Source organism: Barbus barbus, assembly GCF_936440315.1.
Source record: "Barbus barbus genome assembly, chromosome: 26".
Classification (NCBI taxonomy): Eukaryota; Metazoa; Chordata; class Actinopteri; order Cypriniformes; family Cyprinidae; genus Barbus; species Barbus barbus.
In genome coordinates, this window is record NC_136754.1 from 3237764 (window position 1) to 3253343 (window position 15580).

The window sequence follows — 15580 nt, forward strand, 5'->3', positions numbered from 1 at the left end:
AATTATGGCTTGTACGGCAGCTCATAGCCTCGGTCTTGGATGCAAATAAGCTTCAGGATGGTAATTCCGTCAGTGTCCAGTAGGTGGCAGTAGTGGTCAACAAGTAAGGCATCTATGAGATAGCGCTTCGAATTGCACTCTTCAAATGTCATTTTTAATAAAGTGATGTTTTTCCCAAGACCATTTAGACTCACAAGACATTAGTGCTTTGTTTTATTTTTTCTGATATTTACTTTAGTAAAAATATTAGAAGAACTGGACAAAAGGCAAAATAAAATCACCATAAAAATAATCTGTTACTTGTGCACTAAATCATATGATAGATTCTGGTCTGTTTTTCATACAGATTTATTGTATATGCTATAGTTGTATAAAATTGCTGTAATTTTTTTCTGTTTGAAATAAGATTACTTACACCATTAGCAGATTATTTTGCTTGATTCAAGCAAAAACTCACTTAATTTTGACTTTTTTTCCCTGAAAATAAGACTATAATTTTTACCGATTCAAGAATTTTTAGATATTTTGGCTGGAAACAAGACAAAAAAAAGTAAGAAATGCATTTTGTACAGTTTAATGTGCAAGAAACAATGAAACATTTAGCAGAACTTTAGCTTCTTAATCTTGGTTAAAACTGTTTGAAGTTTTTTGTTTAACAGATATTTTCATGTGTATAAATGAAACAATAATTGTGGACTCCCTGCAGTACTGCTGCGACCCCCTGCTGAAGACCCCTGGAATCATTTCAATTCTCAGTGGTAGTTTGGATTATCTGCCAGTAAACCGTCCAGCCCAGATGACCAGTAGATGATTGGCAGCTCTGATTCAGATACACTCTTAAAAAATAAAGCTTCCAAATAGGGGACACATTCTTAAAAGAACTGCTTTTTTCTTATTGTGAAAAGCATTTTAATAATCTGAAGAACCTTTTTTTCCTCTTTTTGTGGAATAGAAAGATTCCAAGGATGTTAAAGGTTCTTCGTGGAATCATCACTGATCGATGCCAGACTATATGCTCCTCTGACAAATATACTCTGAGGTATCTTTAATATAGCACCTAATGTGATTATGCGAGATATCTGTCTTAAAAAGCTGATTTATGTCATTCAGAGTCCCACGCCGTCCCAGTCCTGATCTGATCTCATTACACTCCCAAACCACAAACCTCTGACAGACGGCAGTCAATTGCTCCCTTCTAGACAAGGCATCAGCTTATAGCTCAGTTCTGGCGTGATTCACCACAACTTTATAGCAAGACAAATATGTCTTTGAGGATTCTGTATCAGAACCATCCAAAATTAATTCATAATCCTGCACTTTTAATAGCATGCATAATGATTCACGTTTCAAATTACATCAACAATAATGTACACTACTGTTCAAAAGTTTGGGGTCAGTTTGTTTTTGTTTTTTTAATACTTTAAGGAATTAATACTTTTATTCAGCAGGGATGCATTAAAGACATTTATAATATTATAAAGATTTCAAATAAATGCTGTTCTTTTGAGCTATCTATTCATCAAAGAATCATGTTTTTCACAAAAATATTAAGCAGCACAACTGTTTTCAGCACTGATGATAATAAGAAATATTCCTTAAGCAGCAAATCAGCATATTAGAATGATTTCTGAAGGATCATGTGACACTGAAGTTCTAAGCTAACTGAGACTTGCATTGCTCTTTTGATGATATCGATTGCTTCCATTGTCCTCATTTGTAAGTCGCCTTTGGATAAAAGCATTTGCTAAATAACTAAATGTAATGTAAGTAATTTCAGCTTTGCATCACAGGAATAAATTACATTTGACAATAAATTCACATAGGAAACAGGTATTTAGAATTATCAGAATATTTCACATTATTAATGTTTTTACTTTATTTTTTATCAAATAAATGCAGCCTTGGTGAGCAGAAGAGAATATTAAAAAATCTTACCGACCACAAACTTCTGGACAGTAGTGTATAATTTTTCTTTGCAAATCCCTCCATGAGACGAAATGTGGACGTTGTCATAATCTGACATGCCTGCTTTGACATTTCGGCAGTGTTAAAATGACTGTTTATAGCACTGACATGCCTCGCTAAATGTCCTCGATCGTGCTGTTTCACCCACATCAAATATAAACATGGACAGCATTTCAGAGGAGACATTGTGACTAAAGTCTTGCTCATAACAGAATTACTGCACAAATTTGATTTATCTTCCTCAGTGTTTTCAGAGCGCCAATAAACAGAGATAGCAAAATAATATTATTTCCTTCAAAGACATCTGAAATCTTCTCAGCTTTGAACAGAAACAGTTCATCACTGGAAAAGTTGAGAACAGACAAACCTGTTCACTGCATCTGTTTACAAGTTTCTTGAAAGACCAAGGTCTTTTACCATACTGTACCTCTCTGGCAAATGTGTGCTCAGATTATAGCCAGGAGCCAAACAGATGTTGTTTTCTGCTCAGTAGAGTCTCATTAGACCTTCCTTTTCTTACCTGCTTTCCTCCTGTCTTTATTTAACATACTGTGAATTTTTTTTTTTCATTTTATTTTGCTGCCTTTTAATGTCCTTGTTTTCTGAAAGTCTGTCGTATAGATAAGCAATCTCCTCCCTTCTTTGAAATATTTTTTTTTACAAATGCCAGGTCTGGAAAAATGTCACGTGTCACATTAAATCGGTAATATTAAGGTTTTGACAGCCTAAGTTTGGTTGTGTTGTTATTGTTCCCATTTTTGTTGTTTTATGATCTAATACCACTGCAAGCAATTTAATGGCATAGTCCCAGTGAGACAACTTACCCCATATAGTGTGACAAGATGTTACAATATTAGGTTTGATGAGATGTTCACTGAAGTAAAAAGTGTGATTAGCTTTCTTGTTTCAATTTTAAAAACTCTTATTCTGATATTTTTATCTTGCAAATAATATACATAATTGTATTATAACAATATAACGTATTTAGATAGATAGATAGATAGATAGATAGATAGATAGATAGATAGATAGATAGATAGATAGATAGATAGATAGATAGATAGATAGATAGATAGATAGATAGATAGATAGATAGATATTTACTATCTATGCTACAGTAAAAACCTGTTAAATGGTTAACGGTAAGTTCCCCTAGTGAAAAACTGTACTAATACTGTTTTTGGAAGTGAAAAAGAATGTAAAATTTACAGTGAAAAACCATAAATTGACATTCCCAGAATTCCCTATGTTGCATTTCAAATTGGATGTTTTTTCTTTGAAATAACTAACTATGCTTCTTCTTAGTTTTTTCTTATCAGTTATGTTTATTAGGGTTGTATGTTACATCTAATGTTGTTAAATTAATGTTTATTGCATATTTCAGTTTAATGAGTCTCACCATGATGGTGTTTAGTGTTTGTGTGAATGGCACTGTGCACCTTCTATACATTACTTCATTATCAGTGTATTTCAAAGGTACAAAACAACATTTTAGGTTGGTATATTAACATTATATCAGTTAATGAAATTACGGTATTTAACTGTAAATTTAAGTTAAAAGCGTAAAACCTAAAATGTTGCTACCGTATTTTTTTACGGTAGAATTCCATCAACCACAGCTGTCGTTTTTTTACCGTAAATTTTATGGATTTTTTTTTTACAGTCTATCTATCTATCTATCTAAATACGTATTTATATTTACTAAATATAATACAAATCTCTAAAAATGTAAATAGCTACAGTTTAATACATTTTACAATGTATTTGCAGATACAGCGTGCTTATTGTATATGAGAGGGGAAGAGGTGCATATGCCGCAGGGAAACCTCGGAGGACGTCTGGATTAATTGAGAGCAGATTGGAGTGAAACACAGTGTTCAAATCATCCTTGATCAAACCAAAAACACGAGTCACACTGCACAGCTCCTCTACAGGGTCAGAGTAGAGAATTATGATATACAATCTCAAACTACATTCATGTGTTCATAAAGCAGCCCGTTCGTTCTCAGCCTCCCGTCCAGCTGAGTTTTTTTTTAAACCTGTGATGTTCTGCACAACAACAGCATCTCTTTATTTACATGATATTAATTTAACTCCTGGAACAGAGAATTAGAGTCTCATCTTACTAAAACAAAACTCTTCTCTTCTAAATATCAAAGGAATTATTCTCTGCTCACTCAAAGGTCTTGCTTATGAAACGATGCATTTTAATAACCAGGTGTGGCATCGATTGGAGCTGATAGACATCTGTTCTCTGAAGGATTTTTATACTAATCTCTTCCTCATTATAACCAGAACCGTCTAATTTATTAGCGCTTGCTAAGGCATACTTAGAGTTAGGGATTTGAACAAACCCCTAACACTTTGCCGCACAACTCGTCCCGCATCATTTGTGTAACAGAGAAAAAAAATTACCACAAGTCAAATGCTTTTACTTTTCTAAATGTTTGGACTTGCGATTTTTGAGTAGCAGACGTGTAACATCACTTGCTCACCAATGGATCCTCTGCAGTGAATGGGTGCCGTCAGAATGAGAGTCCAAGCAGCTGATAAAACATCCCAATAATCCACAAGTAATCCACACCACTCCAGTCCATCAGTTAACATCCTGTGAAGTGAATGAGAAACAAATATTAAGGAGTCAATAATCCATAATAACGCTTCCTCCAGTTAAAAATCCTTCAATCCCTTGTTGTCCTCTGACATAAAAATACACCCATATATTTGCTTAGAAACATTTTGAACTGTTTATGCTTGTAAACAGTGCTTGATCTGTTCATATTTCTCTCCTGATTCAGATTAGATGACATTTTCACTGGAGGAAGCAATATTACAGACGAGGATTTTAGCCAGAAGCAATGAAACTAAAAAAATTACTTGATGGATTTATTTCTTACAAACATGCAGCTTTTAACTTCACAAGACATTAATTGATGGACCGGAGTGTTGTGGATAATTTTTTTGGGGGACTCTCATTCTGACGGCACCCATTCACTGCAGAGGATATATTGATGAGCAAGTGATGCAATGCTAAATTTCTCCAAATCTATTCAGATAAAGAAACAAACTCATCTACATCTGGAATGGCCTGAGGTGAGTAAGTTTTCAGCAAATTTTCATTTTTGAGTGAACTATTCCTTTAAGATAAAGCAAGTTCTTCATGTTCTTGTCTACTAGTTACGAAACCTAAGCTTTCTGTTCTGGCACATGTTTTAAAATAACACTAGCCATCCAGTGACCTCGTAGACATAAGCTACCATCGACTCGCTCTGCTTAAACACATGCACACACATATGCGTAACCTCTTGCGACCTCGGCGGTTTTGCACACCATTCCCCCACTGGGAGCAAAACTTTTGTAGAAATAAATAAATAAATAGAGTGGACAAAGTGATTTTAAACTGCACTGTTCATGACTAATGGTAGAAACATGTTAAAATCATTGCAGAAATGTCCTTGGGAAGACAAATGAATTTTCAGCAGAATAATTAACTTAATTAACAAATTTGCATGCATATTCATCAGGGCCATTGAAGTCTCTCCAGCTCAGTTTGATGAACGCGGCTGTGCAATAACAGCCTCATTTACATTCTGTCTTCCATTGCCATTTCTGTGGATTATGGCGGCACGGGCCTGCATGTTTGCGCATATATCTCACGCAGCATCGTCGCAAAGTCTCAAGAATTGATTGGCTGTGCAGGTACATGTAGGATCCGTGTCGGTTCTGTTCAAATCCCCCCTCTCTGTCCTTCATGATAGCTGTGGATGGGTACCTCCCTCACCCCCTCTTTCTCTCTCTCTCTCTCTGGTGGGCACGTCTTGGCATGGCTCCCACCTCGTAACTCTCCAGGGCTGCCCGGCTGTTCAGCGTTCCCTGCTGTCTCTGCAGGGCAATCTTTAAAGGCAGTAAGGTGTGACGATACCGACTGGCAGCTTGGCAGCAGTGCCCGAGGATATCGGAGCTCTCTGAGCCGTGCGTGGATCGACCGCCGCCATTGCGATCATCACACTACCTATACATTAACATTGGAGGGTGCGAGCGTGGAGGAGCACTCTCATGTGCAAATGTGATTGGTTTTTTATGCATGTAAAACCATATGCCCTTGCTTCCATTAGCCTATAAGTTTGTTTGCAAAGCACAAAGAGGCCATTCAAATGCATAAATAATGAAGCCAGGTTCACATTACTATGACAATAACCCTGGACAGCATCAGCTCCTCTCTTAAGGCAAGACATCACAGGTGAATAAGACTAATAGATATCGCCGTACTTTTCCGGCTGACTAATCACAGTGCATTAGGACAGTTGTTTTTCATTACAAGTTTTCTGAAATGTTATGTTTAAATATGCAAATCAGTCATCTTCCAATGAAATATGCACTAATTTGCATACATTTCCAAAACAAAAATGTGAACACTGGATAAAGCCAGGTTCAAAATTCTTGACATTCACTGAAAAAAATGATTAATTGAATTTACTAAAATTTTTAAGGTGGTTGAAATTAATTTATTTTAGCTACAATTAAATAAAAAAAATTTAGTTGACTAACTTTCAACATTTTTTTTTTAAATTAAATGTAGCTAAAATAAAATTTTTGCGACCACTTACCTTAATTTTTTAAATATTAATATTTAATATTAATTAAAAAAAAAAAATTCCAGTGTATTAAAAGTTTGTACAGAAGGAATTTTGGGTATCTCTATATTATATACAGTAAATCAGAAATTACTGTCAAATTACTGGGATTTAGGAATGAAATTATATACAAGTGAGGTGGCTATGGATAAAAGGAATAAAACTGGAAAGTTTAGTGTATGTAAATTCTTCTTAAGTGGAGATTTCTGGCTCAGTGCATTAGAAAAAAAATCATTTTGAGAAAATGACCTTTAAATGTATGAAAATTAAATCTACATTTAAATGCCTGTGTGTTGCCTTGAACTCTTTATTTAGATAGTGCTTTGAATTATAACCATACACTGTTGCTTTCCTGTCAATAAAAAACTCCTACTAGAGTGTTTTAGTAGCTTCACAAGTTGTTTCGACGGTATTTTGGTTCCGTACTAGCCCAAGTAATAATAGCCTGACTTTAATTCTCCATGTCAGGCCAATCTACAGCCATTTGGCATGTTGTGCCAGCGTTGTGTTGCCAATGAAAACCTTATAAAGTCATATTATATAATATTGTTTCTATCTGACAGTGTTTTCTGTTGAAAATGCAAAATTACTGCTAATTGTCTTGAAAGCATCAGTAAGTCTAATCAGTGTAAATCCTATTGATCATCCTGTGCCAGTGAAATATTGGCAGGGCAAGTATAAATTTGAACCCTTATTATTGAGATCTGACACATCCAGAGTTGCACTATACAACCAGACTAAAATCTGTGCTTATAGTGAAGTATTCGAGCCTTCTGTATAAACAAAGAATATCTCCAATTTTACAATAATTGTTCATTTCGAGTAACTACTGTTCAAACAAAGAGCAAGTCTCCTGGAAGCCCTACACAGCACCTCATAAAAATGGTGGACTCTGATTGAGTCAGAAAGTTTAAGCAATTCACACAAAACGTGAGATGTAGGATAGTGGATTAGTGGATTGGTGGGGGAACACAAGGTGTAAAGACACTTTTTTTGTTTTTGTTTTGAATTTGAACTTATTTTAACTGTAGTGCATCATTTCTGAAAAACAGTTATCAGTCGTGAAGCGCTGCAAAAGACGCAAACAGAAGCACAACGGTCAAACATGTCCGTCTAGAGCAAGTTTACATTAAAAAAATACATTATACAAAAAATACATTTACATTAAAAAAATAATCAACTGACCCTTCGCAAAGACCCGCCCCCCCCTTAGTTACTGTTGCTATGTCCAGCAAGCTATCCCACACATCATGTTCTCACATAGTGAAAAATAGGCCTGCATCGCAGAGCAAAGAGGAAACTGACAATGTGCCGACAGACAAGACAGAGTAGGTTACTTTAGGTATGAAACAAATTTTGTCATTTTTTTAAGAAATTCAATAAATACCATTTTGTGGCTCTTTAGTTCAAGCAGCATGTGAACCGATTATCTTTTAATATTTACTTACAGCATGAAAACAGCATGAATACACATAAGAAGGTATTATATTTCAAGATCTTAATACAGACCATTGTTGAAGTTGAAGTCCACCGACGTTAATCTACTCTCCTGTCTGATTTGTTTGTCAGACAAAATGGTGAATTGTATGACTACATTTGACTATTGTAGACTAATTTTTTTTTTTTTTTGAGAAAGCATAGATTTAATTAATTCCAGCACAAGAAAACAGGTTTATCTCACTACGAAATCAGGATTAGAAAACAAAGAAAAGAATGAATAAATAAATAGAAAAAATGAAACAAATGCACAATTTGCCACCATCCCCTCCCACACAAGGAATTACACTTTTTAGATCCAATATGTTTTGGCGCCCTGGAAATGTATCTGGCATAATTAGCACCTTGTTACTCTAAGCAAGATTGACAAGAGAAAATCTGTTTCATAAAACAGACCTGTGAAAATGTCTCACTCACTCACGTATGTGTTCATATGTTGCTGTTGTCTTTTTTTCTTGCTGAAGAATAAAATGTCTTCAGGTATGTTATGCCAGCGTATAGGCCTACAGTGTATGCAAACCAAATTGTTTTCATGTATTGATGCTTTAGTTTGCAGTTAAGTGGCTCTTTAGAGGAGTGTGTTTTTCTCTAATACACAAATTACATGTCAGCAAATCTTAAAACCTGTAATCAATTTAGAAACAGTATAATTAAGCAATAAGTTGCAAGAGGTTGTGCTTTATTATGAGTTTTGGCTGTGTCTGAAACCAAAGGCAGCTGTATTTCTGACGAAATGACGAAACAGGCAACGTTTCTGTATGAGACTGGCTTCACATTTACATACATACATGCATACATATATACTGTGTGTGTGTGTGTATATATATATATATATATATATATACATTTTTTAATGTGCTAAAAGGAAAAGAACAAAAAAGGGTTTTTGTTCTAGATGCAGCTTCTCGTGATTAAAAATCAACAGAATTTCTGGAAGTTGGACTGTTTTAACTTGTCACATCATCTTAAAAACAATGCTCGTGATGTGAGATGCTGAAAAAACAGAAAGAGGTGTTGCAAACAATGATCAAATATATCTATCTAGCACGTTTTTACATGGAAAAACGGATGCAAAAATAGGTCCCGTTTGAACGGACCCTTACTTTCTAAAAGATCTTTGCGTTTAAGGCTGCGTGGAGTTTTGCAGGGCTCTTACGGCTCCAGAGAGTGTGTGACAGCCGTGAGGTGCGGCGCTGGCGTTTGATGGCACTATTGATGGGAAAGTTGTGAGGAAAGTCACAGAGCCACAGAGGAATTTGATTACCTTCATCCATTATCCGCACAGTGAGCGACGGAGAAACTCGCCATCTGTCATCCGTTTCATTAGCATCGTCAACACCTGCCCTGCCTGTTTACCACTTCTCTCGCTCTCTCTCTCTCATACTGATTTTTTCAAACAAGCTTTTAATGAAATAATAAATGTTTTTCTTTGCTCTTGTAAATATAGTCTTATCCTGTTTAGGTGAACATATGTGCTTCATATATGAGATCCGCTTCACAAGTTCGTCAAAAGAAGTTTACAGAAATAAGGAAGATTTAAATACATAAAGCGGAGTGATTTAATGAGTTCAGGTTCATTACGCCATCTGCATAAAATAAATCAAAACCAATATGAAATAATCTATCTATCTATCTATCTATCTATCTATCTATCTATCTATCTATCTATCTATCTATCTATCTATCTATCTATCTATCCTGAAAAAAATGGGTGTAGAAAACATTTTGACTCAGAAATTGCTAGTAAATCTATCTATCTATTCATCTATTGTTCTATCAGTCTTTCCAAAACCAAGCTGTCAACCAGCAGCTAATGACAAACAAACATGACAGATTGCAGACTACCACCTTGCGTTTCAAAAGTAAGGTAACAAAAAAGTGGAAGGAGGAAACAGTCCTTCTGGTTACCGAGGCATTCTGAATTCCTCCTCCAGCCCTCTCTCCAAAATCCCCAGGTGCTGCTGCGGGCCCCATTAGCGCCCGAGTCCCTGCCTCCAGCAGGCCATGCGTGTCCCCAATGACACTTTGTTGGATAGGAACCAAGTTTTTTCCCCCTCTTCAGTCAGATAGCTCACTTCTGTCCAATCGCAGGACAGGGAGAGATGGGGGTGGAGTCCTGGAGAACAGGGCCGTCCCGGTGGACAGGTGGAACAGAGGAACATCATGAGCTGAACAACAGTAGGACAGGAGGACAGAGGGTGAAACATGACTGTCAAAAAATCAATGTACTGTTTATTAGGCCACATGTGTGCTTGAAGCAATAGCGCATGCAAAAAGAAAAATTCTGTCATTTACTTACCCTCATGTCATTTGAAACCATATGATTTTCTTTACGCATCAGTTGGTCGTATAAACGAGCAAATGATGATCAACTTTTCCTTTAGAAAGTTGAGAACTATAAAATGAAATTAATAATCATAAATGCACTTTGTACCAGGGTTATTATTAACTAAAACCATAAAAAAAAACTTTCAGCTAGCTGCCAAGGCAACATTTCTCATTTCCGTTTTGTTAAAATGTAATAAAAACTACATAAATACACATATTTAAAACATATATTAAAATGCAAAAACACAGGATAAACTGACAGAAAATTTTAAAGTAAATGGAAAATATTAATAAAAACTACTAAATCAATGCTACTAAAATACTACTGCTTTGTACTGCTATTTTTTTTCACTTAATTTCTGCAATGCATATATTTCAAATGACATAGTTTTGTAATTTGCTTTTCAGTATTTCTCCTTAGGGTGATTCGCATTCCTCATTTGTAAGTCTTTTTGAATGTAATGCACTAAGTGAATAAATGTGAAAGGTGTAAAACAGCCCTGAAATGCATTGTTGTTGAATTTGTGTGAAATGTAAACATTGCATTTGCTTGTAAAGACCCAATAGTGCAAAATAAATTTGCATACTAGATGAACATCAAAAGATGCCCAGTATGAAGCGTGTCACAATGCTCCGCCTTCATTCTAATTACCTGGCTGGTGAATGTTGTTTTGAAGCCATGCCACACTGCATCTTACGATAGTTTCATATATATGTACAAATAACATGTAATGCAAGACTTGTATGATGATTTTTGAAAGTATCATGCAATACAAAATAGCAAATGACTTTGAATGAGTCATTTCAACAGTTCATAGTTCAGCGATCAGCAGTGTAAACACACCATTACACATCTGCTGTTGAAGCTACGGGAGCTCTGGGTCAAGAACACCTCCACCTTGAAAAAATTACTTGCAGCCTACGGGGCAAATGCCCCAGTCTTCATCAATTCACCCTGCTGTTGTGTTGTTTACTCAGAGGCCATGAAAGTAATGCATGGATTGTTTTCAAAATTTTTGTCTGCCTTCTGTAACCGGCACATTACTGCTATATGGTAGTGTCAGAATGAACTTTTGACAAGAATGAAAACAGAGAAACAGAAATACAGTGCATTCAATGGATTCTACAGTTGTTTAAATACATACTCACTGATCAGCTGATAAACATCTTTCCGAAAAAAAAAGACAAAAATAACTTTCAGTAAACAAAAACATAAAACAGTTTTGAAATGTGTGAGTTGGTGAAATTACCAGTTGGTGAAAATTTATGCATTGCATGCCATTGTAAAGCCTATAAGTCTATCTCTCACCGCCTCATTTTCATCTGTGTTCAATTCAATATGGTGTCTAACCTGACTAAAGTCTATTTGTGTATACAGTAACTGTGTGTCCACTGTTGTGGAGCGGGCAAGTCAATTCATTCCTATCAGAGTTGAGCTTCATGCTCACATGGTTAATTGTGGGATTGACAGCGGACCGTGTTGAGAGAAGTCCAGAGCGTCAAAATGTTGGGGAATGCTCAACTTCATCAAATGTCAAGCAAAAAATGTGGGAAGCAGCCAATCGCTGTGAGGTAGCGACGTCTGACTTTTTTAAGAGTTTAAAAATATGATGATTGTGCTGGCTTTCTTCAGTCCACTGTCAATCCCACAATTCACCCCGTGAATGTGAATCTCAGCCCATGTAGAAATGAATTGTAAATGCTCGCTCTTCTCTGATCGCTCTTTGCCAGCAGACACGCACCATACTGTAAGTGTTAAAGGGCATTGTTAGCTTACATTTATATGACAATGATGATGATACTATAGCATTTTTGGAAAGTTTCACGTACACAGTGATCACCGTTCAAATGAATCCACAAAAACATAAAAAATGCTGTATTATGACTGTCAGGCCAGTAGTTGGCAATGTCATTTTGTATGAAACACTATAGACGGAATGCATAACACGCATGCGCATGATGTCACCATTTTCACACATTCGCACTTTCATAGTTTACACACGATAACAGTATAATTTTCAAAAACTTGCACTTTTTTCTGTTAATGTGCGAGACTTCCGGTTCATTAGCCGCCATAGGGAAATAACAAAGTGCAGTAAACGGTAAAACTGTTTGCACTACAAACCAGTGTGTTCATTTAGATAAAACAATAAAATAATATGGAAAGACACACCAATTAGCAATTTCAAGCAACAAAACCAGCTGTTTTGCACAGCTAAAAATAGCTGAAGCGGACACCATGATCCACACCCATAAAATTTACAAATCTCCACAGAAGGGTATGGTCTCAAAATTAAAGATGAATGAGCAACATAACACCTGCAGTGGTTACACTTTCTTCATTACATAAATAATAAACAGTCACGTCGGTTGAAATTCATCCACTGAACAGCTTTTTTTAATAACATGGTTTATGATGTTAAAGGTGATATATCATTCAAATCTGACTTTTCCGGATTTTAAGTACTATCAACCAAGGAAACGTGAAAACGGTAACTTTGTTTTTCTGCAAGCAAAACCAGCGCATCTAATTTCGCTCCCCTAGTGACATTGCAATGGGATTTCATTATAATATTACCGCCCCTTAATCTGTAAATTTCCACCCAAGTCACCGTCATTTTGATTTCACAAGCGACAGCGGTGAACCCATTCTAATGCCATGGTGAAAGTTTGAGCAAAGCATGCTAACTGTTCTGTCTTTGGCTGCACAGACGAGCACAGAACAATATTTAATCCCAGCCTCAGGTGACAAGAGAGCAGTGGATTTATTGATTTATCGACTGTTTTTGTAACTCGTGTGTTTTTAACATAAACTTGTGTGTCAATGAGAACTTTGTTTTATTGCTCACATGCATGTGACAGCCACTTTCTGTCTGTGTGCTTCGGATGTATGCACTCAGAAAGCCTTATATCAGAAGTTTAAACTAATATGGTTTAAAACGCATGATTTCAGCATGATAAACATGATAATCAGAACCAAAACAGATGTTTTTTTAGCATGTACCAGGTTTCTCTTCTGGAAAAGGGGGTGGAGAGCAGCAGCTCATTTGCATTTAAAGAGACATGCTTTAAAACAGTGTTTCTGCTTCCACTCAAAATAGGCATTTTCAAAATGATATAATAAATGTTTTGTGGGGTATTTTGAGCTGAAACTTCACAGATACATTCTAGGGACACCTGAGACTTATATTACAAATTGTAAAAAGGGGCATAATATGTCTCCTTTAAGGGTTTTGGTAGTCGGCTACCTGTTTAGAGAAGCGGTTATAGCCATTCTTGCTTTATCGTAAATAAAACAGTCATCGACCAATCAAGAACCAGAGCTATCCATTATTTCCTAAAACAAAATATTTTTATTTTTTCTTTAAAATATATAAATATATTGTAGGCCTAGTCTAAGTGGTTCTGCTTGTGCAAAACTCCTGCCGTTTGGATTATTTTGAACTAAAATAATTGCGATGCTGGCAGATACTTCACACTCGAGCAGTTCAGATTTTATTTTCCAATAAACTCCACGGCCTGATTTATTTTAGATTTTGATATCAGTCTGAACAGCAGGTGTGTTTCTGGGTAATGGCAGTTGGATCATCTCCCATTTGCTCACAGACAAACAGCACAGACAGACATGGACACATAGAAAGCTGCTCAGTTTAATGTTCATTTAATGTAGGCTTATTTTCTGTGATTGGACTTTAAAATTACTTTTATTTCAAATTGCTGACGGCAGGAAGAGGAAAAACCCACTATGAATTGTTGCACTGTCCCTCAGGCATGCAGGTCTGTTAAAGTCTTTTACACATTCACTTTCTTTTCTAAATTCTCTTATGCGGTGAAACGTGACTTTGGACAAAATGTCAACAGAATATGAAGTTCTTCGAGATGAACTCTTTAATAGCTTTGAGCCTCTCAGCAAGATCCACGCTATTATAAATGATCTGTCATCGCTTTTTACTAATGGAAGTTAAATATGTCTCTTATTAGTCTTTCTGGGGCACCAATAAACTTATGATTTATATAAATGAAGGGAACTCATAAATGTTTAATCAATGACTGTATCATGTTCATTCCTATGAAACTGAAACTTCATACAGTATGGATATCTGAAAAGTTAAAAGTTGTAGAAATGCTATCACACTTTTTATTAAAATACAAACAGGCAGTTTACTATGAAGCAGGGATATTATAAACAGAGAGACATAACTGACTTGTATAAAAGTCTATTTAATTTAAATATTTTATTTTTTTAAATCTCACTATATACATGATTCTATAAAATTAAAAAAATAAGTGTTAAATATTAATATTTTAATAGATATTTTATATTTATGTATTTTGTGTGTGTTTGTGTGTGTACATACAATTTTAATTAAACATACAGAAAATAAAATTAGTATAGCCTATACATAATTCTTGTCAGAATGTATGCCAGTGTGATGTTATCTATTAAATAATATACAATAAAATATATATAATATTCTATAAATATGTAATATTTGATGCAGGCCTATGTGTTTGTAGTATTATATATAATTATACAAATGTGTATACTATATATATATATATATATATATATATATATATATATATAATTTTAATAAAAACTCTGAAAATAAAATTATTTATGATTATTGTCAGAATATATACAAGTGTTACTTTATCTATTACATACAAGCAGAAATATATATTATTATTTAAAATATTCTATAAATATTTTTTAATTTAGTATTTTTTGTGATATATTTATATTAATATTATATAAATATATAATGTCAATTTTAAATGTTAAATATTAATACATGTATCAAACATTGTGACAACAGCATGTATCTGAATGATCCTCTGAAAATCTGCAGCAGGAAATCTGTGTAGACATTGTATAACGACGCAAAGCATACCACAGTAATTACAGCATTTGTTTGTGGAATGTCTGTTTACAGAGTCCCCTAAATGTGCATGCCATTTAAAACATTACTATCCTGCATTTCTGTTACATAATTTTAGTTCTCCTTTCTCCAAACAGACTCTCACACCCCGAACATAATTGCTGTCTTTCTCTCCTCTTCAGACCTCTGACTGCTGAGTTCAGGAGTGTTTCCCTGTGCCCAGGCCTCGTGCCAATCCGGTGCCAATCTGACATGCAAATGAGCTCCTGGCTT